General features: G+C 38.1%; 1 protein-coding gene across 7 annotated transcripts in view; it reads right to left on the reverse strand.

Moving 5' to 3' along the window:
* Positions 1 to 26,810, reverse strand: part of LOC115209166 (putative leucine-rich repeat-containing protein DDB_G0290503) — a 260,054-nt gene that overhangs the window by 130,778 nt on the left and 102,466 nt on the right. The gene's annotated exons all lie outside the window — the stretch shown is intronic.

Below are 26,810 nucleotides of genomic sequence, written 5' to 3' on the forward strand. Positions count from 1 at the left end.
ATTTACTACTTAAACATGGTGAGACAACAATCTGACCGTGTTCAAAATGTTTAAGATGCCTCGATCGGTTGTATTTGGTTATAATTCTAGCCATCATCATCATCATCACCACTATCTGTGTGATGGTGCATGGCTTACTGGTTAGTGTATTTGGCTCATGATCATTAGGGCGTGAGTTCGATTCCTGGGAGTGCATAGCATCCTTGTGCAAAACACTGTATGTCACATTGCTCCAGTTCACATCATCATCATCATCATTTAGAGTCCGCTTTCCATGCTGGCATGGGTTGGACGTTTTGACTGAGGGCTGGGAAAGCCAGAAGGCTGCATCAGGCTCCAATTTGATCTGGCAAAGTTTCTACAGCTGGATGCCCTTCCGAACACCTACCACTCTGAGAATGTAGTGGGTGCTTTTACGTGCCACCAGCACGAGGGTCAATCAGGTGGCACTAGCATTGACATGCACATTTATTCTTTACACACACACATCATCATCATTGTTGTTTCATGTCTGCTTTCCATGCTAGCATGGGTTGGACAGTTTGACTGTAAAAAGCACCCACTACACTCCAAGGGCAGAAAGAGAGAGTTGTTAACCCTTTAGCTTTTAAACCAGCTATAATATTCTACCTGTTCAAACTGGCCAGATTTGGCCACTCACACCTACACTACAATGTCATCTTTAAAATAGTCAAGTCATCAAAATCTCAAAACTACAAGATAATGCATTATTAATTAAAAGCAATGCCAATTAATAAAGCAATATGTTTAACTAAATAATCTGAAAACAGTTTTATCTTCCACAGAAGTTTTCAACATTTCTTAATACAAAGTGCTGTCTACATCAAAAGTGGTGAAATATAGCATCTTTAACACAACTATTTGCAGTTTACTGCATCTCACTCTCTTAAAACAAACAAACTCAGCAATTAATTAAATTATTACACATTTAACAGAGATCTCCTTATCAAATATCCCAGTTTCCATAATTTTTCAACCTAACACCTATCATCGCCGACATCTTCAACTAAAAATAAATCCTGATTAATTATTTTGGGTTTCCTCTTCTCTTTATCATACATGTCAGCACATCAGCGAACACTCAAAACAGTTATTTAAATTAGCTTTCTCTCTAGCATCTTCACGGGGAGAGAAAAAAAAAAAAGAAAAAGCTTCTTTCTATTAATGCAATTTCAATGAATCACAAAAATATTTTTAGAAAAACTATTTTTCTTTCCAGATATAAAGATCCCCCACCTCCCCGCCTCACCCACAAACGAGAATTTTTATGAAAATGGTGTTTTGCTGCGATTGTTGGGTTCTGTCATGAAAGTTAATGCCAAAAGTTGGTTCCAGAAATTAGAATTTAAAGACAGATTGTTACGGTGCCTAATGCATATCAAGAGTTGTTCAGGTGGTGAGGGGACAAACACAAATACACACACACACACACGACAGGCTTCTTTCTGTTTCCATCAACTAAATTCACTCAAACACAGGTTGGCCTAGGTCTATAATAGAAGACACTTGCCAAAAGTACCACACATGGAACTGAACCTGAAACCATGTGACTACAAGTTTAACCATGCAACCAGTCCAATTTGTGCACAATATGTTCATTGATCATCAGTTTAATTAAAAACACTCCATGCTTTTAGAACACTTGTATCCAAACGAAATCATCATCATTTAACATCTGCTTTCCATACTAGCATGGGTTGGACGATTTTGACTGAGGGCTGGCAAACCAGATGGCTGCACCAGGCTCCAATCTTGATCTGGCAGAGTTTCTACAGCTGGATGCCCTTCCTAACGCCAACCACTCTGAGAATGTAGCGGGTGCTTTTATGTGCCACCAGCACGAGGGCCAGTCAGGCAGTACTGGCAATGGCCACGCTCAAATGGTGTTTTTTACATGCCACCTGCACAGGAGCCAATCCAGCATGAACCTTGGGAGGGGCAATTATGCTGGTAATAATAAACACAAGCACTGGTTCAGTCCTTTATTGTTGTTATTAACGGCTGAGTTACTCCATTAGTCAATTTATCGATCAGCTGTTAGTTTTTCAAACTCATATGTTAAACACTATATCAAACAATTAATTGTTCAAATGTTCAGTATTGTTAGTGTTGTCTTTTCTTTTTCTTTTTTTTTGTCAAAATAATTATTTCATCACATTGTTGCAATCTTTTCTTCAGTGACATGTCTCTCTACTTGGATTCCTGAAGAGATTGCAACAATGCAATGAAATAATTATTTGACAAAAAAGGAAATAACACTAACAATACTGAACATTTGAATGACTGTTTGACCAAAATGTTCAACATATACTGTGTGGTAAGTAGCTTGCTTATGAACCACATGGTTCCAGGTTCAGTCCCACTGTGTGACACCTTAGGCAAGTGTCTTCAACTATAGCCTGGGGCCAACCAAAGCCTTGTGAGTGGATTTGGTAGACGGAAACTGAAAGAAGCCTGTCATATATATGTATATATATATGCCTGTGTGTGTTTCTGTGTCTGTGTTTGTCCCCCTTCCCCCACATCGCTTGACAACTGATGCTGGTGTGTTTATGTTCACGTAACTTAGTGGTTTGGCAAAAGAGATCGATAGAATAAGTACTAGGCTTACAAAGAATAAGTCCTGGGGTCGATTTCCTCGACTAAAGGCAGTGCTCCAGCATGGTCACAGTCAAATGACTGAAACAAGTAAAAGAGTAAAAAAACAGCTGATCTACAAATTGGTTGGAGTAACTAATCCATTAACTATCAATAAAAGATCAAACCAGTGCATGTGTTTATTATTACGGGCATAATACCCCTCCTAAGATTTAATATTTCTTTCAACACACAAATTCACATCAAGAATCTTGAAAACCAAATACGAATACAAAATATTTAACTAATTTGATGTTAAAGACAAAAAAAAAGAAAAGAAAATTAATTCTAATTTATATAAAACACAAGAAAAATTTTTTTCAGCTGGTTGTATGCAAATAAACATTTTTCTGAAAATGTAAATAAATACCCTGCCACTAGGATAAAATAAAACAAAGAATAAAATATATAAATACAACCAAACAGCTGATCCTGTCTTTATAAATAAAATTTGAAGGGGAAATGCATAAACACACACACAACACGCAATCTATTAAATCTACTGAACAAGTGCCGATAGGTGTCCGTCTTTGGCAATTCTCATAACATTTGTGAAGAATAGCGTTCTTTGGGTTGTTTTTGTTACACAAATATTTTATTTATGGAAAATGTTATGACAGTGACACGATACTGTCGAGATACAACACAGCAGCGTTTAGTTGACAGTTAGTGGCAATGCTGCAACACCAATATGGAACTGGTAGTGCCAACAGAAACGGTAAGTTGAGCCTAGAGTGGAAGGGGTTTATTATAATGTAATCTGTCATCAGGGAATGCAATAAGGTCATCAAAGGTGACAATCTTGATTTGATGTTAATCATACAGACACAAATAAAAACTTGGAAATGAGATTTTTAAAGAAAAAAAAATCTAACAGAGCTTATGCCATAAAAATTTAGAAGCTTTGAATTGTATGAAATAATTCCTTTTTAGAATGGTAGACCTCGAAGGAGCAAAGGCTGTAATGATGGCATGTAAATATTTATTTTTTAAACCTGACACATATTCTCTTTTTCAGATATATATATATATATATATATATATATATACATGGTTTCGGGTTCAGTCCCACTGCGTGGCACTTTGGGTAGGTGTCTTCTGCTATAGCCCTGAGCCGACCGGAGCTTTGTGATTGAATTCGGTAGGTGGAAGTTACTGGCGTGTGTGTATGTGTGCGTATAGCTGCTCAGTGCCTCTCTGAAAGAGAGAGAGGGAGAGAGGGATATATGCATATAGGAAAAAAGGAGCACTCCATCGATTGCGACGACAAAGGTCCCAGCTGATAATAATCAACGGAACAGCTTGCTTGTGAAATTAACGTGTAAGTGGCTGAGCACTCCACAAACACGTGTACCCTTAACATAGTTCTCGGGGAGATTCAGTGTGACACAGTGTGTGACAAGGCTGGCCCTTTGAAATACAAGTACTACTTATTTTTGCCAGCTGAGTGGACTGGAGCAACGTGAAATAAAGTGTCTTGCTGAAGGACACAACGGGCCGCCGGGAATTGAACTCATGACCTTACGATCATGAGCCGAATGTCCCTAACCACTAAGCCATGTACCTTCACAATATATATATACAGAGAGAGAGAGAGAGAGACTCACACACATGTAGATAAAGTAGATGGAATTTGAGGAAGAGGGAGACCCAAAAAGACATGGGATGAAGTGTTGAAGGCCAATCTCAAGACACTGTGCTTCATGAAGGAGATGGCAAAGGACCAAGATATCTGGCGCCTTACTGTACTCAAGAAAACCTGTCCACCACAGCAGAATTGACACTGGTGCTACATAAGCATTTTATGCTGATTTCACATTAAAAGTACTGGTACCAGTACCACATAAAAAGCACCCAGTACACTTTGTGGAGCAAGGAAGGGCATCCAGCAGTAGAAACCTTTCCAGAACAGACAATGGAGCTTGGTGTGGCCCCTGACCATACCAGCTCTGGTCAAACCATCCAATCCATGCCAGCACAATAAACGGACATAAAATGGTGGTGAGGATGAGGACTTCTTTCAGTTTCTGTCTACCAAATCCACTCACTAGAACTGGGTCACTCAGTGCTACTGGTAACATAGAATCCAGCACAACCTGTTGTATGGTTGGGTCATTGGCAACTAAACCAGCGGCCCCACTATGCTTTCCTGGTAAGGAGGGTTGCTAGAAAGCCAGCAGGACTAAAAACAAGACCTGTGCAAAGGATGAACCACATGTAGGTTCAATGACTATCTAGCAATGGAAGACCACTGGGAGTGAGGCACCCCTTAGCTTTTGTTAAAGCATGTCTCTGGAACCCGCTTTGAACCCAGGCTATGCATGCTCTGATAAAGTAGTGACTTGGTCAGTGAATCCTCTATGATGGTCAACAATTGACAGCAAGATGAGCTGCTATGGATCCCACAAACCCAAAGTGTGACCCAACTGAAAACAACATGAATGTTCTTGCTTTAGTTATTATGGTGTAAAAATAAAAAAAAATCCTTCAGGCAACTATTTGCCGTTAACATCCCACTTACCACAGCCACCACCATTTCTCTCTCTCCCTCTCCAATTGCACCGAGTTACACAATGTAAGGAACAAAAGATTCCAAGACAGTTGAAAAAATATATTTCTTTATAGATAATTTAAACTTAATCTGAGAGTTAACGACCATAGGACAACAATGGCTTGAAAGAACACACTCAGCTGAAAGAGGGCGAACAAATTTTTAAACAATGATCAATAGATTTGACACAAACACACATACATATATGTGTGTACACACACACACACAGAGGGACACACATGTTTTATTTTATGGTCAGTAGAAAACCAAAGATAAATATATTTCTCTTGTCTCCCAAAGAAGGAGATTATGAATGAATTGGCTTCTATTATGATAAAGATCTTTTGAAACATGTTCATATTATGAAGAAACAAAGAATGAAAGAAGTTCTGAAGATTGTAACTTAGCTTTTCATGTCTGCTGACTAGACTAGTCTACACTAAACACACAAAACAGCTACAAAGTAATTCAAGATTCATTGGAGGACTAGAATAGATAAAAATCCCAAAAAAGGACAACTGAGTGCATAATACAAAGGATGTAGGTTACTAGAGTTGAGCAGAAGTGCGTAGGTAAATTACATAACAGACTGTGTGTGTAGGTGAATTATATAATAAACAAGCAGGTTATGGATTGAGTTTATACACTAGTGCACAGAGTCTTTCAGAATGTAACAGTCTAAGGCTAACACGAGGGAAACTTGTCCTTGATTTATGTTAGGGAAAATAAAATCAAGCACTGACCCAGAAGGCTCTAACTATAAGGATTAAAGATTAAGTTAATGCTAATATCTAATACTAGCAGCATAGCCCAGCGTTGCTTGGGTTTGTTTTTTAGTTGTGCTTAAAACGGCAGACTTTGATGTCGTGTTAACAAAGTTTTGACATAGTTTCAATCTTTTTTTGAAAAGTAAAAATTTTGCATTATGTTGCTTGTTATTCTCTTTAAGTGAACATTTTTCTGGTTGAAATACACCGAACAATGACGACACAGCAGTCAAAAAATCGTAAAAAATAGGGATTTTCAGAAGAAAAATAGCACCTTTTTGATGTGAATAATTTTTGGTTTTAACACGGTCTGATTTGAATCTTTTCTTTGTACAGAATGAAGAGCAAGCCTTCTTCTATCATACTCTCAATTTTGGTCAACTTGCGCCGCAGGGTCTCGGAGGAGATAGTGTTAGTTGAAGGCTACCAAACCTGCCACCACACACACGCACACACAACTTTCAGTTTCCGTCTACTAAAATCAACTCACAAGGCTTTGGTCGGCCTGAGGCAATAGTAGAAGACACTTGCCCAAGGTGCCATGCAGTGGGACTGAACCAAGAACTATGTGGTCCGTAAGCAAGCTACTTACCACACAACCACTCCTGTGCCTCAAAAAAAAAAAAAGGGTCACTGGGGAAAGGGGTTTAGGGTACATGTGTCTGGAGTGCTTAGCCACTTGCACATTAATCTCATGAGCATGCTGTTCCCTCGATCGGATCAGCCAGAACCCTTGCCATCGTAACCAACAGGAGTGCTAGCAATGTTAGCGTTAATGATACCAATTCCCTCCTCCTTGTTTGTGTTAGTTCTGATGATTTTATTCTTGCTGTCACTGTTATTGTTTGTCTACTTAAACAAATGTGTCACAGACGAAGGCAATTGGGTGTTTTAAGAGCAACATATAAGTTTCTGCGACAGAGACAGGCTACATTTTCAGTTTGGACTCAGTTCATGCTGGCAGGTCATGGTTGGTAGAGGAGGGTGCAGAATGTCAGACAGGTCAGGCTACATCTATTCTGTCATAGCATGTTTATATATTTACATATTTACAGAGTAGGGGAGGTTTGTATTGCTGCCAAGCATCTCTGCTGTTGTTGTTCATAGAAGTGATGCTGTTGGATAATGATACAGGCAAAGGGAGAACGTTCAAATTTCAGAATGCTCAGCTAATTTGAGAGGAGGGGAAGGGAAGAGGGGGAGAAAGAGAAAGAGGAGAGAGATGTCTTCAGGTTTCCATGAGGGCCTCGCAGTTTCACAAGCTAGATGTTCTATAATCACTACCCACCAGCCATTTTAATAAATATTACAAAATATTTCATCAATCATTTGATGTTCTGTTGAAAGTGTCACTGATATCATACCAACAGACACCCCCTTCCGCCCATGTCCCCCACCTGACACTAAAACAACAACTAGACACAAAAACATCTCTCAAGATGTAATCTAATCAAAAGCTAACAGTTATTTTTTTTTACGAATTCAGCTGCTTGGGGATAGTGGTACACACACAAACAAACAAAAATAAAAATAAAAATTTTATTTCACAAGTAAAAAGGTTAAAGATCAAGAAACAAAAAAAAACCCCAAAATCAACAAAAACAGAGATTAATTGTCAGTATTGTTGCTGTGGTTGTTGTAGTCATTGCGAACATGCAAAATAATTGAACTTTGCATAAGTCCATGTGAAATTTGTTACACATGCAGTTTGCAAGAAGCCCCCCCTCATATATATAAACATATACACATATCCATATATGTAATATATGCACGTAAATGTGTGTGTAAATATTTATATGTACATGTACATATATATGTATGTATGTATGTATATATATATATATATATATATATGTATATGTACATGTGTATGCATATATATATATGTACATGTGTATGTATATATATATGTATGTATATGTATGTATGCATGTATATATGTATGTACATATGTATGTATATATATATATGTATATATGTGTGTGTGTATATATATATATGCTCATGTAGTTATATATGTGCATACATACACACACACATACATGTGTATACATGTACGCAAATGTATATGCATGTGTATGTGTATATATATGCACATGTGTGAATATACATACATGCACGCACATACACATACAAGACATATTTAAATAAACATGCGTTGCTACGAATCGTATTACAAAAGCAATGTTATTTTGATTTCGGTGTTAACTAAACACGAGGTTACGATAAACCAACTGAAAAGGTCTATTTGCCGTTACATAAGCCGATAATTAGGAACAATTGTCCTTTTGCAGTCTCGTAGCAATTACAACAATGTAATTGCAGAGAGTAATCAACAAGAAAATGACACCAAGTAAACACATTATTAAATAATAAATCACAAAATAAAAAGGAAAAAAAAATTCCAGTGAGCGCTAAGATTTCACCAAACCCAGGAATCATCATCACTATTGTTGTTTTAACACTCACATTTCCATACTTGCATGGGTTGGACAGAGTTTACTGAGACAGATTTTCTTTGGTTGGATGCCTCTCTTGTCACTAATCTCCCAACTGTTTCCATGGTAATATTTCCTCATGACCATCCTTTCAGGGTCGATAAATTAAGTACCAGTTACGCACTGGGGTCGATGTAATCGACTTAATCTGTTTGTCTGTCCTTGTTTGTCCCCTCTATGTTTAGCCCCTTGTGGGTAATAAAGAAACAAATATTTCCCCATGGCCAGGCAGGTTTTTCGAGGAAGACTGAAAATGACTGACACTGCTTGTATGACAGTGACACTCGTTTACAACTATCACACAATGTCAAAAATTTGTCCTATGAAGAAAGGCTGAGGACGCTCGACCTTTATTCTCTAGAAAAATGCTGCCGCCGTGGTGATCTCATTCTCGCCCACAACATCATAAGCGGAAAGTGTAACCTCTCGAAAGAGCTGTTCTTCACTCCTGCTCCAGAGCGTCGGCTGCGGGGTCATTCCGAAAGCTCTACCTGCGACGATTTCATCTCAATCGAAGGAGAGGAGCTTTCTCCGTCCGGGTTGCGGATCCGTGGAACAAGCTGCCAGACGAGATGGTGAAGTTGCCGACGACCACTTTGTTCAAAGCCTCCCTTGACCTCAAGTGGCCTGAACTCTTTACATGAACACCACCCTGTACTTAACTCCATGTCCCCCTACATGGCCTTGGTATTTGCTTTTGAGCCAAATTAACTAACTAACTAATGAACTAACAAGGAGAAATATACACACACACACACAGATTAGATAGATAAAGGTTTTAATTTGGATCACTTCAACACTTTTGCTATTTCTGTTGAAATGCACTTCGCTTGTTTCAATTAATTTTGAGTATTAGAATTTAGTAAAACATTTATCATTATCAAAACAGTGTTTGGAACATAAACTAATATGAAATTTTGGTGAAATGTTTTAATTTAGATCAGTTTGAAACAGGATGTTTGTGTCATAGAAGGGGCAGCTTCATGTGGGTAGGTATCAAAAGGTTTAGATCAGCAAAATTTGGTTAGAACATTGCAACCACTCATCAAAAAAAACCCATAAAACTAACAGGATGTGTTGTGAGAGTGAGGAAGACACTGCAGCTAAATAGCCTGCCAAAATTCCAGTGACTCAATTTTTGAATGGGGGTGAAATCAGTCTTAAAAACTTGTCAGAAGGGGGATGAATTTGTCAAAATGGGGGTGGGTAAGTATTGCAACTTAGTTAAAAAAACATCAAAATGTTGGTTTCAAATTTTGGCACAAGGCCAGCAATTTGGAGGGCAAGGGATAAGTTGATTGTTTTAACCAGTGCTCAACTGGTTTTATTGACTCCAAAAGTCCCTGTGTCGGTGGCACATAAAATCACCCACTACACTCTCAGAGTGGTTGGCGTTAGGAAGGGCATCCAGCTGTAGAAACACTGCCAGATCTGACTGGCCTGGTGCAGCCTTCAAGCTTGCCAGACACCAGTTGAACCGTCCAACCCATGCTAGCATGGAAAGCGGACGTTAAACGATGTTGATGATGATGATGATGAAAAGCAAAGCTGGCCTTAGTGGAATTTGAACACAGAACAAAGATGGATGGAATGGCACCAATGATGAAGGGAACTTTGAACTAAAACTGACGGTTATTAAGCAAGTTGCACCCAAGGACTTGTAGTGAATCAAGGAAGTGCTATTTGGTTGTCGTGTATTAGCACAATATCGCTACAGCAGCTTCAGCCAATTAAAACTGGCTGCAGAGTAATACAGACAACAGCTTCTGCCCAGCAGTATTTTGTGCTTTTTTTCAATAGTTAGCTATAAATACAGCATCATCCATCCACAAAGAATTCCATTCCAGTCAGTCAGCAAAAGACTTTGACAAGAGTATAACTATTTCCAGTGGGACTTCGGAAGGACACTACCGCTGATGGCATACTTCAACATGAACAGCTGTGTTATTTCACCGACTTAATGCCGTCAACTTCGGGATTACATTAAACACGCACGGCAAATCCCATTATTCTCTGTGAACGGAACCTGCCTGTTTAAACTGCTTACTACCTTTATTGCGGTATGCTTCTACCCATTTGCGTAATAGTAAGTCCAATGGCCCTCCTTGACTTCACATACCACATTTGGCCTACTCTCGTTGCAACTCAAGTAAATTATGATATTTGTTCTAATATAGCTTTCTAATGTATTTTCTCAATGCCTCACAAAGGCAACTGTTTCGTTGACTTTCCGCATTGTAGATTTGGTAACATGCTAAAATTGGTAACACTTTACTCAAATTACATTCTTACATTCGAACACAGAAACAACTCCATTACAAACTTTAACCTTTTAGATAACGAACCCTCCTGAGATTGCTCCAGTTCTATAATGCAAACTTCCTGTTCTATAGTGACAGAAATTAAAACTGCCCATCAAAATTTTGAGTTAATTTGTTCCAAACACAAGCTTAATAATGTCAGTTATTAAATTCATTATTTTCATAATTAATTGAAACAAAGGCAATGAATTTCAATCAAAATATGGTAACAAAAGGGTTAATGTTATAACTAAAGATGCCACTGCTCATTAATGTTAATTTTTTTTCTCTAAAATTCTTAAACATCTCAAGCTGTGTGGAAAAAGTGGAAGCTATCTGTATGAAAGTGGCCTGGCAGAATGTTTTGTCTGAATGTGCTAATGATCTTCATGGTTTTAAAAACCAAGAAAATTAAGTCTTTGATGAAATTAGCACAGGAAAAGACTTTAGGTTTGAGGATGTGGATACAGGAAATGTTCAGGAATTACTGACTTTACATTTAAAAGACTTAAAGGGACAATGATCTCATTGATGCCGAGTGTCAAAGAGGAAGAAGGAAAGACATGTGAAGATACAGAAAGGAAATAAGGGTGAAAGGAAGGACTTGATGGATTTTCTGCTAGAGATTTGATTAAATAAGGACTAATAGATAAGGATCTAATTTATCTAGACAGATTATATAGATATCCTTCATTCAATGAAACTGAGATAATCAAAGTACTTGATTAAGTAACGATTAATGGATATGGAACAAGATTTTGAATGGAGTTCCTTCACCTTTTCTTTCCACACTTTTCTCCAGCACTTTACATATTTCAACTCCTCCAGTGATAGTAATATCAACATTGCACATGGAGATATTCAAAATACTTAGAATTGTGAGCTGCGACGACATGCTACACCTATAAAACAACATCAGCATAATGTAGTAGCACATTTTGATATCTTCATTGCAGACTGAACCACTTTGTTTCATATGAGAGTCAGTAGACTTCAGAGGAAATCTAGATCTAAAGTTTCATGTTGAGGTAGAAGCCATCAATTTTATGTTAACTGTTAAGAACAGCTATTAAATCTTTTGGAAATGTAATTGTGAGAGATTAACATCTCATCAGTGAGATTTTATTTATCATCTGTTGAAAGAAATTGGAGTCTTTGAAACACAAAAGTAATTAAGTCTGATTTAACCCTTTCCTTACCAACCCGGCTGAAACCAGCTCTGGCTTTGAGTACAAATGTCTTGCTTTCATAAGTTTGGAATTAAAATCTTCCATCAAACCTTAGTCACAATTTATGTCCCTAACACTAGCTGAATGATAACTAAGCTATTTTAGCAAATTCTTTGTTATATTTAAAGTAATTGAAAGAAACACAGAGCATCTCAACAGAAATATGGTAACAAAAGGATTAAAATATATAATAGCAAAACAATTCTTTACCCTTTTGATACCAACCTGGCAGAAACTACCTCTGGCTCTGTAGTACAAATATCTTGTTTTCATAAGTTTTGAATTAAAATCTTCCATCAAACCTTAGTCACAATTTATGTTCCTAAAACTAGCTGAATGATAACTAAGTTATTTTAGCAAATTTTTTGTTATATTTAAAGTAATTGAAAGAAACACAGAGCATCTCAACAGAAATATGGTAACAAAAGGGTTAAAATATATAATAGCAAAACAATTCTTTACCCTTTTGATACCAACCTGGCAGAAACTACCTCTGGCTCTGTAGTACAAATATCTTGTTTTCATAAGTTTTGAATTAAAATCTTCCATCAAACCTTAGTCACAATTTATGTTCCTAAAACTAGCTGAATGATAACTAAGTTATTTTAGCAAATTCTTTGTTATATTTAAGATTAATTGAAAGAAACACAGAGTATCTCAAAATAAATACAGTAATGAAAGGGTTAAACAATTTTGAAAGCCTATTCATCTATAAATAATGCAAAATACCCTAAATTAAATACCCCTTGGCCAGAGAAAAGAGCAGAAAGCTACTGGTGGGACTAACCATGCATCACATCCATCCAAATTAGAAGCTTTAAACTTACAAGCAAGAAAGTAAAGACTGTTTGCATTAAGAATGTAAATTTTGAAGCAACAAGAAAATATGTAAATAAACCTATTAATGATGGATCTTGCTTTAAATGTTAGCTCAATGTATCAGGTTAAAGACCACACATACAGATCAAAAGCAGAAAAGCTGCCAGCAAGAGTCAAACCATGAACCTTCTGTATCAAAAGGAGTTATAATACCAATACACTGAGTTTTCTGACTTTCATCTATGAAAGTTCTACATGTAAACAAAAGTAATGTCTTGAAACTGCACCACAAAATCATTTACAACAGAACTTAATTCATATCTCAGCTGAAGGAGGGTCTATTTCTTCATCTTTACCAAATTGTTAGGTATGGGAGCAGGTTTGGCTGTGTAGTTAAGAAGTTCAATTTTGCTAACCAAATAGTTTCAGGTTTAGTTAAACAGCACAACAGCTCAAACAAGTGCCTTATATTAAAGCACCAGGTGGACCAAACTTTTTATCATCTGTTTGTCTAATGCAATAAAACCAGAACTAAAAGACCAATCCATTGGAGTTCTTTGAGTCTTTCAAGAAATATAAACATTAAATATCACACCATCAATAACCTTTCAAACATTTTTCTTTACTAAATTTGCTTAATTCTTTTGATGTCAACCTGTCTGAGACTACCCTTGGCTCTATGGTACAAAAGTTCCTATTATAAGGTAATCCAATTTGGGGCTGTGTTTAAGACATGAGTGCACCAGGGGCCTCACAGGTCTAAGGGAGCCAATTCTGATCTATGCAATGCTGTGGCTTGCTATCAATAAACAAGTACTACAGATCCCATTGTACTGATTTGTCCAGGGACTATAATGCTAATTAGGCCCTGATCCAAATTAAAACTTCCCATTAGTTTCCTGACAATTTATGTTCTAAACACCAACTTAAAAATAACAAAACTACTTGAATGAGATCATTATTTTCAAAATTAACTGAAAGACAGTAAATTACAACAGAAATATGGTAACAAAAGGGTTAAAGTGATCCAAGTTGAAACCTTCCATCAAAATTCATTGTTTATATTCCAAACACGAGTTTAATAATGACAAGGTTGTTTTATTAAATTCATTATTTTTAACATTAATTGAAACAAAAGGCAGATGTACTTCAACAAAAATAGGGAAGCAAAAAAGAGCTAATCCTTTAACCCTATTTATCCTTCAGTAATCAGATTCCTCTGTCAAATGTAATATTTATTCACATGGTTTTGAATTAATGGTGCCTTATCTCACAGTTTTGAGATTTTGATGATGTGATTAATTATTTTTAGAATGACATTGTCGAGTAAGTGTGAGAGGTTGAATCTGGCCAGTTTGAACATAAAACAGGTGAAATAATTGGGGCCAGATATGATTGGTTTAAATGCTTAAATGTTAAGCTTTTAAGTACAATCAAACAGTGGATGAATTAATGATTTAATGAAAAACATTGAAGGGAAGTTTGTGTATGTAAGAAATGAAACTAAATAAACATTAGCAATCTGTTCCATTATTATAACCACCATTGAGTGAGTGGGGTTATGATGGGACAGCACTTACAGCAGATATCTTTAACAACAACAGGCTTTTAAAACAGCCGGAAATAACTTCTTCAGTACAGAAAATCCACTTCAAGTGGCGGCCATGTCTGAAGGCAGGTAGGAAAACAAACACACATATACACACATGGACACATGTACATACTTACTTACACACAGCCACCATAATCAACATCAATTTAACCCTTTAGCATTTAAACCGGCCATATCCGGCCAAAAGTATTCTGTTCAAACTGGCTAGATCTGGTCTCTTACACCAACCCTACAATATCGTTTTAAAAATCAACAGCTACCTCATCAAAATCTCATAGCTACAAGATAATGCTTGATTAATTCAAAACAATGTGGATGAAGAAGCATTAGTTTTGGCAGAATATTGTGAACACTAAAGGGTTAAAATCTATGCTGCTTTTATGGGTTGCTGTTTAGCCTAAGGTCAGCCTTGACCAGGAAGACCTTATAAATCCAGTTGTAGCCATCCCATCTATTTGTATACTTGTGATTCTAAGATGTGAATTTGAGAGAAATTTCACAGCTATTTCTAGCAGTTTGAGTGACTACAAAGAGGACCTAATAATTAATATATCATATTGTTAGTTCTGGCCCTTTCCATTCTTTGTTCAAATCCTACCAAGGTCATCATTGTCTTCCATCCTTATGAGCCACCATAATACAGTACTGTTCATGTACTGAAGTACATATAATTGTTTATTCCCATCTTGGTGGTGGTGTGAAAACAGTGGAAGATGCTCGGTTAGTAAAGACTAAGAATACATTAATGAAGACCAATGGCTCACAGTTCTAGGTTTAAATCTTGATTATATTTAGACCACCATGACACTGACCAATGCCAATAATCTCTGACTGGCTCCCGTGCTGGTGGCACATAAAAAGCACTATCCGAATGTGATCCATGCCAGGGCCACCTGACTGGCTCCCCTGCCAGTGGCATGTAAAAAGCAGGCCCACCTGACTGGCTCCTGTGACAGTAGCATGTAAAAAGCACCCACTACACTCTTGGAGTGGTTGGTGTTAGGAAGGGCATCCAGCTGTAGAAACCTTGCCAGATCAGATTGGAGCTTGATGCAGCTGCTGGCTCTCCAGACCTCAGTCAAACCATTCAACCCATATCAGGATGGAAAATGGATGTTAAATCATGATGATGATGATGAAAGAACTCAATGGTTAATGTAGCCAGTCTTATGAAAGCTTTATCACAAGACAGAGTGTTCATTATTGGAATGTTTTAAATTATAGATTTGCTGAGCTAGAGTAGATCTGGGGCTACAGAATTCAGATACATTATTGACCATGAAGAGTCACATGTTCTTGCATCTGCTTTCATATTTTGGCACAAAGCCAACAATGGAGGGGTGAAAGGGGTAAGTTGATTACACCAACTCTAGTGATCAACAGTTATTTTTTTCAATCTCAAAAGGGTGAAAAGCAAAGTTAACCTCAACAGCTCAGAACAAAGACAGATGAAGCGCGACTAAGCATTTTGCCTGATCTGCTAACAATTCTGTGAGCTTTCTGCCTTGTATATTAAAGCCAGATAAGGGAGAAGAAAAAGGAGAGACCACTTAAAAATCAATCAGCAGAGACTGCAATCACCAACAGGTGAGAGAGAGAGAAATCTATAGGGAGAGACAAACAGGTAGAGGTAATTGTAAAAGAAATGCTTGTTTAACGTGGTTGAGAAACACGCGATACAGGACAAACAAGTTGAAATAATCTCATTGAGAATCATGATACTAACAGGGAAGATCATTTAACCCTTTAGCATTCAAATTAATGTCAAATGTAATGCCTATTGGTTCACATTGTTTTGAATTAATCATGCATTAGTGGCTGTGAATTAATCATGCAGGAGTGGCTGTGTGGTAAGTAGCTTGCTAACCAGCCACATGGTTCCGGGTTCAGTCCCACTGCGTGGCATCTTGGGCAAGTGTCTTCTGCTATAGCCCCGGTCCGACCAATGCCTCGTGAGTGGATTTGGTAGACGGAAACTGAAAGAAGCCTGTCGTATATATATATATATATATATATATATATATATATGTGTGTGTGTTTGTGTGTCTGTGTTTGTCCCCCTAGCATTGCCTAACAACCGATGCTGGTGTGTTTACGTCCCCGTCACTTAGCGGTTTGGCAAAAGAGACCGATAGAATAAGTACTGGGCTTACAAAGAATAAGTTGCGGGGTCGATTTGCTCGACTAAAGGCGGTGCTCCAGCATGGCTGCAGTCAAATGACTGAAACAAGTAAAAGAGTAAAAAAGAGTAAAGAGTATTATCTCATAGCTTCAAGATTTTTATAGTGGAGCGCTAAGAGTACCATATGAGTGAGATCGTTGCCAGAGCAACAAGCTGGCCTCTGTGCCAATGACACGTAAAAAGCACTATTCGAGTGTGATAGTTATCTGTGTCGCTTTACTGACACTTGTGCTGGTGGCATGTGAAAAAGCATTCGAGCGAGGTCATTGCCAGTGTCGCTGAACTGGCTCCTGTGCAGGTGGCACATAAAAAGCACCATTTAAGCGTGGCCATTGCTAGTACCGCCTGACAGGCCCTCGTGCCGGTGGCATGTAAAAGCGCTTACTACACTCTCGGAGTGGTTGGCGTTAGGAAGGGCATCCAGCTGTAGAAACTTTGCCAAGTCAGATTGGAGTCTGGTGCAGCCATCTGGTTTGCCAGACCTCAGTCAAATCGTCCAACCCATGCTAGCATGGAAAGCGGATGTTAAACAATGATGATGATTGTTTATTTCTAGAATGACATTGTAGGATAGGTGTTAGAGGCCAGATCTGGTTAGTCTGAACATAAAATGAGGAATATTTGAATCTGACGTGACCAGTTTAAATGTCAAAAGTTTATTTAGAGGAACTAGCACTTTTGATTGGGAATCAAAAATACTGAGGATTTAATTCCATTAAAAAGTATTAATTAAAATCTACTTCAAGTACACACTACTTATTAAAGCTTTTATCATGTTTGTTCTTAACCAAACCAATCTTTTAAAGCTGTTCTTAGCAAAATCTTCCCATATGGTGGTGAACAACACACACAAATACACACATAAGTAATAGATTAATAAGTTGTTTGTAGAGTAATTTTAGAAGTTAAATAAGTGTTATTAAATATCAATTTCTAATTAATATATAATAATATGAAAATAGTTAGGAGTGAGATATTTATAGCATAAATAGTGAGATTTATACTTTACTCTGACTAGTTATTAGTTATTAGGTTACGACTAAACCACACAGAGTAATCATCTATAGACACTGTTTTCAAAGAAAACTTGATATTCCGTGACTTAAACCATTAAACATCATTTAATTGATGACTGAGAAAATTAAACTGTGTGTGTGTGTGTGGTAGGCACAGGTGTGGCTGTGTGGTAAGAAGTTTGCTTCATAACCACATGGTTCTGAGTTCAGTTCCACTGCATGGCACCTTGGGTAGGTGTCTTCTATTATAGCCTCAGGCCAACCAAAGCCTTGTGAATGGATTTGGTAGACAGAAACTGAAAGAAGACTGTCATGTGTTTATGCCTATCACTCACTACCAATTAACAACTGGTGTTGGTGTGTTTATGTCCTTGTAACTTAGTGGTTCAACAAAAGAGACCAATAGAATAAGAACCAGTCATCTTCTGCATGGCATCTCTTATTTCTTTATTGCCCACAAGGGGCTAAACAGAGAGGACAAACAAGGACAGACAAAGGGGTTAAGTTGATTACATCGACCCCAGTGCATAACTGGTACTTATTTAATCAACCCCGAAAGGATGAAAGGCAAAGTTGACCTTGGTGGAATTTGAACTAAGGATGTAACAGATGAAATACCGCTAAGCATTTTGCTCAGCATGCTAACATTTCTGCCAACTCGCTACCTTAATATTGCAAGCTATGGTGCCATGTAAGAAGCACGCAGTGCAACACACTGTAAAGTAGTTGGCATTAGGAAGGACAGCCAGCCACAGAAACCATGCCAAAACAGATAATGGAATTTGGTGCGGGTCCTAACCTTACCAGTCAGTTCCTGTCAAACCGTCCAACCCATGCCAGCATGGAAAACAGACATTAACTGATGAGGAGGGTGATGATAATGAAGGTATTTTATCAGACAGCATTAACAAATTCTCCCAACACAAGCACATGTTTAAGCAACCAAAAGCACATGCACACACACACACTCTCTCTTTTTCTCTCTCTTGAAGCCATAGCTTTGGGGCTTAAAACTTTTAACTGGTGGTGGGAGGGAAAGTCACATTTCTTCTTCTGTTTGACTCTTGACACCATCCTGTGTTTTCTTGGCATTCATTGTCTCCAGGCTATGAGGATTGACAGGTCAGGCTGACCCTCAGCTAGACAAAACAACAGCACTAACAATTCTGAGTCATTAGCCCTCAATGTCAGCACTTTCAAAAGACTGAGGTCTATCCAACCTGCTGTATATGGGTGGAGGAGGAAATATACTTGTGTCAATTATATGTCTAGTAAAAGAAAAAAAAAAAAAAAAAAAGCCCTTATTTAATCCTTTTGACACCAACCTTCCTTAAAACTGACCTTGGTCTTATACTAGCTTCCTGTTTTGAAATGTTCTTAAAAACCTTCCCTCAAAATTCTATGCTAATTTATATTCCAAACACCAGCTTAAAAATGATAAAATTATTTTACTAAATTCTTTGTTATTTTCAAAATTAATTCAAAGACAATACATTTCAAGAGAAATGTTCTCATTGTTCTGTTATTGTCCTTGGTTTAAAGTCTTTGATTCTCTCTTCAGATTGCTACTGGCACCAACAGTTTTAGAAGCCATTTAAATATTTGTCCTCTATCTCAGGTATTTCTCAATTAGTTAAACAAGCATTTCTGTAACAATTGCCTCCACTCGTAAAACAGAGGCAAAGGGGTGTAAGAGCTGCAGGATGATGCACATACAAGGCATGGTGGCAGGCAATGAGTATGAGTAAGGAATACTACATACACTGAAATAGAAAGAATTAGGGATAGGGGAAAAGGAAAGGAAGTCAATGGCAGTGGTTATGGGAGGAGCCATATAATTGAGAAATACTAATTCTTTATAGGAAAAATCTAGAACATAAATAACATGTAAAGAAAGACAAGAAAAATAACTGGCACTCCATCGGTTAAACCGACAAGTGTTTCAGTTGATCCAGTCAATGGAATATCCTGCTCATGAAATTAATGTGCAAGTGGCTGAGCACTCCACAGACGTGTACCCTTAATGTAGTTCTCAGGGAGATCTAGCATGACACAGTATATGACATGTCTGGCCCTTTCAAATACTGGCACAACTGATTTTTGGCAACTGAGCAGACAGAAGCAACGTGAAATGAAGCGTCTTGCTCAAGTACACAATGTGCCACCAGGAATTGAACTCCCAGCCTTACAATCAGGAGCCAAATGCCCCAACCTCTAAGCCAGGCCCCTCCTTTAACATTAACTCCTTTACTTGTTTCAGTCATTTGACTGTGGCCATGCTGGAGCACCACCTTTAGTCAAACAAATCACCCCCAGGACATTCTTTGGAAGTCTAGTACTTATTCTATCGGGTCTTTTGCCTAACCACTAAGTTATGGGGACGTAAACACACTACCATCGGTTATCAAGCGATGTTGGGGGGAGGGGGACAAACACAGACTCACAAACATATACACACACACATATATATATATATATATACGATGCCTGAGGCTATAGTAGAAGACACTTGCCCAAGGTGCCACGCAGTGGGAATGAACCCGGAACCATGTCATTGGTAAGCAAGTCCTGGGGTTGATTCATTTGACTAAAAATTCTTGAAATGCAGTGCTCCAGCATGGCCACGGTCAAATGACTGAAGCAAGTAAAAGATAAAAGATATGCCATACTTCCTGAGATTACTCCTGGTGGCAAAAGCAGACTTCAAAATTTACTGGTCACCATGTATTAAGAAATGGCATTTTTATCAGCAGTAAACAATGAAACTATTTGTGAAAGAAAGCCTTTAAATTGATGGTATTTTCTGGAGATTGTAGATAAGATGTGTTAAATTAATTGAGAAGGAAATAGTTGTTTGTGACAAGTTCAGAGATTTCTGTGAACTAACAAGGGATGTTTTGTATGAAAGATAGACGAATGTACATAATGGATGTATGGTACTTTATGACAGATTTGGAATAAAAATGCAGATTCTAAGGAAGGAAATGATGTTTTGGAATGACGTAGGCAAACAAAGATAAAAGCAAACAGAAAGTGAGTCAAAATTAATTGAGATTTATAGAAAGATGGTGGCCATTTTAAGAATGGCTGTATGGTTAAGATGCTTGCTTCCCAACCATATGGTTCCGGGTAGTCACACTGTGTGGCATCTTGGGCAAGTGTCTTCTACAGCTCTGGGCTGACCAATATCTTTTGAGAGAATTTGGTAGACAAAAACTGAAGACCATTATATGTGTGCGTGTGTATATATATAACGTTATATAATTAGGGCTCAGTAAAATAATTTACTTTGCCACATACTGAAATTTTTAGAAATAGCAGCCAAAAAGTTTTTTTAGCCATTTCTACTACTTTAAGAAGTCTCCCAGATAGTGTTTACTCAAAAATAATTCACGTAGATATGGAGGGAAAACACCAAAATATCACATGTACAAAGATTATTTGAGAACGCTCACGTTTCTAGATTAGTCGAATGAAACTTTTTGGCTGCTATTTCTAAAAATTTCAGTATGTGGCAAAGTAAATTATTTTACTGAGCCCTAATTATATAGCGTAATATTTTGAATACGCCTTGAATGGTCCTTTTACATACTGAACACTAGTTGGTGAAATTAATTAATAATTAATTGATAATACCCTTAATCATTGATTATATATATATATATATATATACACACACTTCGCTTTTGGATTTGGTTTGCAAGATTCTTTGAGTTTGTGTGTTGAAGTATATTATGTTGTGTCCAAGGAGAGTCATTCTCTTTTAGTGCCTTGTTATTTAACACACTCACCAGTTCAGTTTCCACTCATTTGCTTATTTTTCCTAAAATTTTCGTTGGGTCTTGCAACCTTTTCAGTAGACAACTATTGAAAAGTGTAGTGAGTACTTTTTATGTGCCACCGGCACAGGCACCAGTCAGGTGGGCTTGGCATCAATCATGTTCAGATGATGCATTTTATGTGCCAATGGAAGAGGAGCCAGTCGGGGAACTAGCCACAGCTATGATTTTGGTTTTACTTGACTCAACAAGTCTTCTCAAACATATCATATTGCCCGATGCATCAAAGGTACTCTTAAATGGGCTGGACATGCATATATATATATATACACACACACGTAATGGGCTCCTTTCAGTTTCCATCTACCAAATCCACTAAGAAGGCTTTGGTCAGCCTGAGGCTATAGTAGAAGACACTTGCCCAAAGTGCCATGCAGTGGAACTGAACTGGAACCCATGAGGTTGGGAAGCAAACTTATCACACAGTCACACCTGTGCATACATACATACACACACATGCATTCTACACTGATATAACTTGCATGGGTCTGTATTACAACACAGTAATACCTCCACAAGCTACAGGGGATCATAAAGTTAGCATTAAGTAGATAAGAGATTAATCTCACCCTAGTTATGATTCTATTCCATATCAGGTAACGACCACATCCATACCATTTAAAATCTATTCACCATAACTCATAAAAGAAAATACTGGAAAAAGTAAAGAAATATGCCAACAACATGTTCTCAGATCTATCTCTGATCTCCTGCCTACGAATATGAACCTAATGAAGTGAGACAAATCAGATAATCCTGAGTACCCATTCTGCTGGGGCAGGCAGACAATGGAACATGTTCTGAGCTGCAGCAGAGTGGCACTAGCCCAAGGAAGATACATGTAGAGGCACAATCAAGTGCTTAACCCTTTAGCATTCAAACCGGCCATATCTGACCAAAATATTTAACCTGTTTTATATTGAAACTGACCAGCTCTCGCCTCAGCCCTACCATGTCATTCTAAAACTAAAAAATCACATCACTGAAATCTCTAAACTACAAGATAATGCATGATTAATTCAAACCATTTTAAATAAACAAACATCACATTTGACAGAATAATCTGAACACTAAAGGGTTAAAGAGATCATACACATAAGTTTGGCAAGTGTAAAACCAAGATTTCCAACAACATTTTACATGACAGGAAACAGAAAAATCATGGCCAGAAACAGCTATGTCTTACAGGGTATGAGAATGGAGTCTTCTGAGTGGTGGGGATGACTGGAGGTGCTCAGCAGACCTTTCAGGATCAACAAAACCACCAGAAATCATCAGGAAGGGTGGCTTGAGGCCGGATATCGTATTCCATTCCAGATCATTCAAGCAACAGATTTTGATTGAACTCGCCATGCTGTTTGAAAATAGAATAGAAGCACGTGTGTTCAAAGACAAAAAAATATGCCAGACTGGTCAACAGACTAAGCAAAGCCAACTTCTAGGTCAAGGTTCTTGCCATAGAGGTTGAAGCCAGAGGCTTTTGAGGGGGAAAATCTGTTTATGATCTAATGAAACCACTCTCAGCCTCTAGGAAGAACAGGACCTAAGGCAATATCAGAGACAACAGAGAGAGGCTCCAGCTGGATCTGGTTGAGGAGGAACGAGAATGACCTCCAAACTGTGTGAAGGCAATTTTGATATTCTAATATGTAACTCGAAGTCATTGTGAAAGCGTCGGCATTTTACCGCTACCATGGCAACCAACGTTATTTCTTCTTTAAGTGTAATTTTGAAAGCTGAGTCAGCAGAGAGGGTTTCAACTAGATGAGATCTCCAAGCAGTTTAAAAGCACAAGTCTCCGAAATCCAAATGGCATCCAGGAGTCATGACCTGGATGTGGCCTGGACTCCTCAGAGTCTAAGTAGTTAAGAACCTGAACACTTGCCTGAGCGGGGCTTTCTCTTTGAAATCTGCTGCCATTCTGCTCTCTTGAGAGTTTAACACTGCTACAAGTTTGAATTCCTAAGCTGTAAGTTAGTAGGCCAATACTTAATCCACTTGGCTATTAGACTTACATGTAAATACAACAAATGGACTAAATATGGAAAACAGACGGTAATTAATAAAGAAAGCAAATATACAGTTTATATGTAAAGTGAAAATATTTTTTTGTTTAATATATTTTATTCTGTGAGTAGTGCCATCAGAGGTTACCTGATCACAATTCTTTCACCAGTAAAATTATATTCTTTTAATTAGAACCATTTAAGTGCCTGGATTAAATATAAGAGTTTTATTTCTTACAATGAAACCATGGCAATTAATTATACGTCATTAAATTTTTTTTTAGCTCTGACTCACTTCAACATCATTCACCTTTCCATGCTTGCATGGGTTGGACAGAATTTGCTGAGGTAGATTTTCTACAGGTAGATGCCCTTCTTGTCATCAATCTTTTATTCAAAATATATAATAAAAGTCATATTTCCCCAGAGCCAGACATATTTTCATGAGACTGGAATTGAACAACACTTGTATAACAGTGATGCTCATTTACAACCACCAGGTGATGTCAAGATACAGCCACACACACACACACACCTGTTGTTAAGGATCAGTTTATACAGCCACCTGAGAGCTTACCATTTCCATGATGTTCAGACATGAAGAAATGCCATCATATATTTTATATATATATAGGCGCAGGAGAGTGGCTGTGTGGTAAGTAGCTTGCTAACCAGCCACATGGTTCCGGGTTCAGTCCCACTGCGTGGCATCTTGGGCAAGTGTCTTCTGCTATAGCCCCGGACCGACCAATGCCTTGTGAGTGGATTTGGTAGACAGAAACTGAAAGAAGCCTGTCGTATATATGTATATATATGTTTATATGGGTGTGTGTGTGCCTGTGTTTGTCCCCCTAGCATTGGTTGACAACCGATGCTGGTGTGTTTATGTCCCCGTCACTTAGCGGTTCGGCAAAAGAGACCGATAGAATAAGTACTGGGCTTACAAAGAATAAGTCCCGGGGTCGATTTGCTCGACTAAAGGCGGTGCTCCAGCATGGCCGCAGTCAAATGACTGAAACAAGTAAAAGAGTAAAAGAGAAAGAGTATATGTTGACATTACACACATACGTACACAATGGGATCCTTTCAGTTACTGTCTACCAAATCCACCCAAGGCTTTGCTAGGCCTGGAACTATACGATAATTACCCAGGGTACCACACAGTAGAACTGACCTGAAAACCACATGGTTGGGAAGCAAGCTACTCAATTACACGGCAACCATACCTTTGTGTGTGCACACACACACACACACCAGCTTCATATAGTCTCCATCTAACAAATCCACCCACAGTTAGGGTTGACATAAACGACTTATCAAGGTACCCCACAATGGGACTGACCCTGAAACTACAGGATTGTGAAATGAACTTAACCACAGAGCCTCACCAACACCTGACCTTTATATCACTGCTTGAACTAAGTTGTTGATGCTGCTGCTGCTGCTACCAGGAAAGAACTGAATCAAATTTTTACACTAATCTTTTATTTCTTATTTCTTTATTGCCCACAAGGGGCTAAACATAGAGGGGACAAACAAGGACAGACACAGGGATTAAGTCAATTACATCAACCCCAGTGCATAACTGGTACTTAATTTATTGACTCCGAAAGGATAAAAGGCAAAGTCGACCTCGGCAGAATTTGAACTCAGAATGTAACGGCAGACGAAATACCGCTAAGCATTTCGCCCGGTGTGCTAATGCTTCTGCCAGCTCGCCGCCTTTATCCTTTTTTTCTTTCAGTCATTAGACTGCAGCCATGCAGGAATTTTAGTCAAACAAATCAACCCCAGTACTTGTTCATTTGTTTTAAACCCGAGACTTATTCTATCAGTCAATTTTACTGAATTGTCAAGTTCCAGAAACATAAACACATCAACACCTATTTCTTTATTACCCACAAGGGGCTAAACACAGAGGGGACAAACAAGGATAGACAAAGGGATTAAGTCGATTACATCGACCCCAGTGCGTAACTGGTACTTAATTTATCGACCCCGAAAGGATGAAAGGCAAAGTCGACCTCGGCGGGATTTGAACTCACAACGTAACGCAGACGAAATACCGCTAAGCATTTCGCCTGGCGTGCTAACGTTTCTGCCAGCTCGCCGCCTTTTAAACATAAACACATCGACACCATTTGTCAAACAGTGGAGAGCATGGGCCAGACACAAAGCCACACACACACACACACACACACTCATACAACAGGATTCCTTCACTTTCCATTCAACAGATCCACCCACAAAGCTTTGGTCAGTCCAGAGCTACAGCAGAAGACCCTTGCCCAAGGTGCCATGCAGTGGGAATGAACCCAGAACCATGTGGTTGGGAAGCCAGCTTCTCATCACACAGCCAGGCCTGCACCTATTATTAATGGTCATAATTTTTGATAAGACATAATCTAGCATTTCCTTCTGTTTGTGCAATAATTCCTGCAGAGAAGCTTTTGCGGAAAGCCTTAAGTTTAGATAAACAAGGATGGAACTACAGCTGACTCATACCAAAAAATCTTTATATATCAATTTTAGCTGATGGATATTTTTAATTAATCTGTGCTACTGCCAGAGAAATTAGAGAACTAGTCGTTCCTACTTCACTGCTATGGTAATGTAGATGGGTTACTTTATAAAGACTTTGTTGAAATAGGCTAAGTTACAAAACATTGCAGAGATTCCAGCTTCTCTAGTAAAGTACAGCAAAGTGACTAAATTAGAAGTTAATGAATAGTTCAGCTTGGGTGAGTTTTAATTCCTTCACATCAAATTCTTTTAAATCAAATAAGTGGAGGGATTAAAAAAAAATGTTAAAAAAATGGTATATTGTTTTATTTGGTGTCTAAAAGAATAACTGACAAAACCAAAAATAAAAAACAAAATATATCATCAGTGTTTTAATGTCTACTTTTCCATGCTAGCATGGATTAGATGAGAGTAAATTGGAGCAGAGATTTCTAGAGCTAGACACCCCTCTTGGCACCAATCCTTGTCAACACAACACTTTGGCAAAGTGTTTTCACATCATTTAACGTCTGTTTTCCATACAGGAATGGGTTGGATGGTTTGATAGGAACTGGCAAGACCAGGAGCTACACCAGCTTCCATAGTCTGGTTTGGTGTGGTTTCCACAGACTATATATGCTTTTATTTCAATCACTTGACTGAGGCCATGCTGGAGCACCACCTTTAGTCGAATAAATCAACCCCCCCTCCCCAGGACTTCTTTTGTAAGCCTAGTACTTATTCAATCGGCCTCTTTTGCTGAACTGCTAAGTTATGGGGACATAAACACATCAACATCGGTTGTCAAGCAATGGTTGGGGGACAAACACA

This window comes from Octopus sinensis, linkage group LG3 (assembly GCF_006345805.1).
Source record: "Octopus sinensis linkage group LG3, ASM634580v1, whole genome shotgun sequence".
Classification (NCBI taxonomy): domain Eukaryota; kingdom Metazoa; phylum Mollusca; class Cephalopoda; order Octopoda; family Octopodidae; genus Octopus; species Octopus sinensis.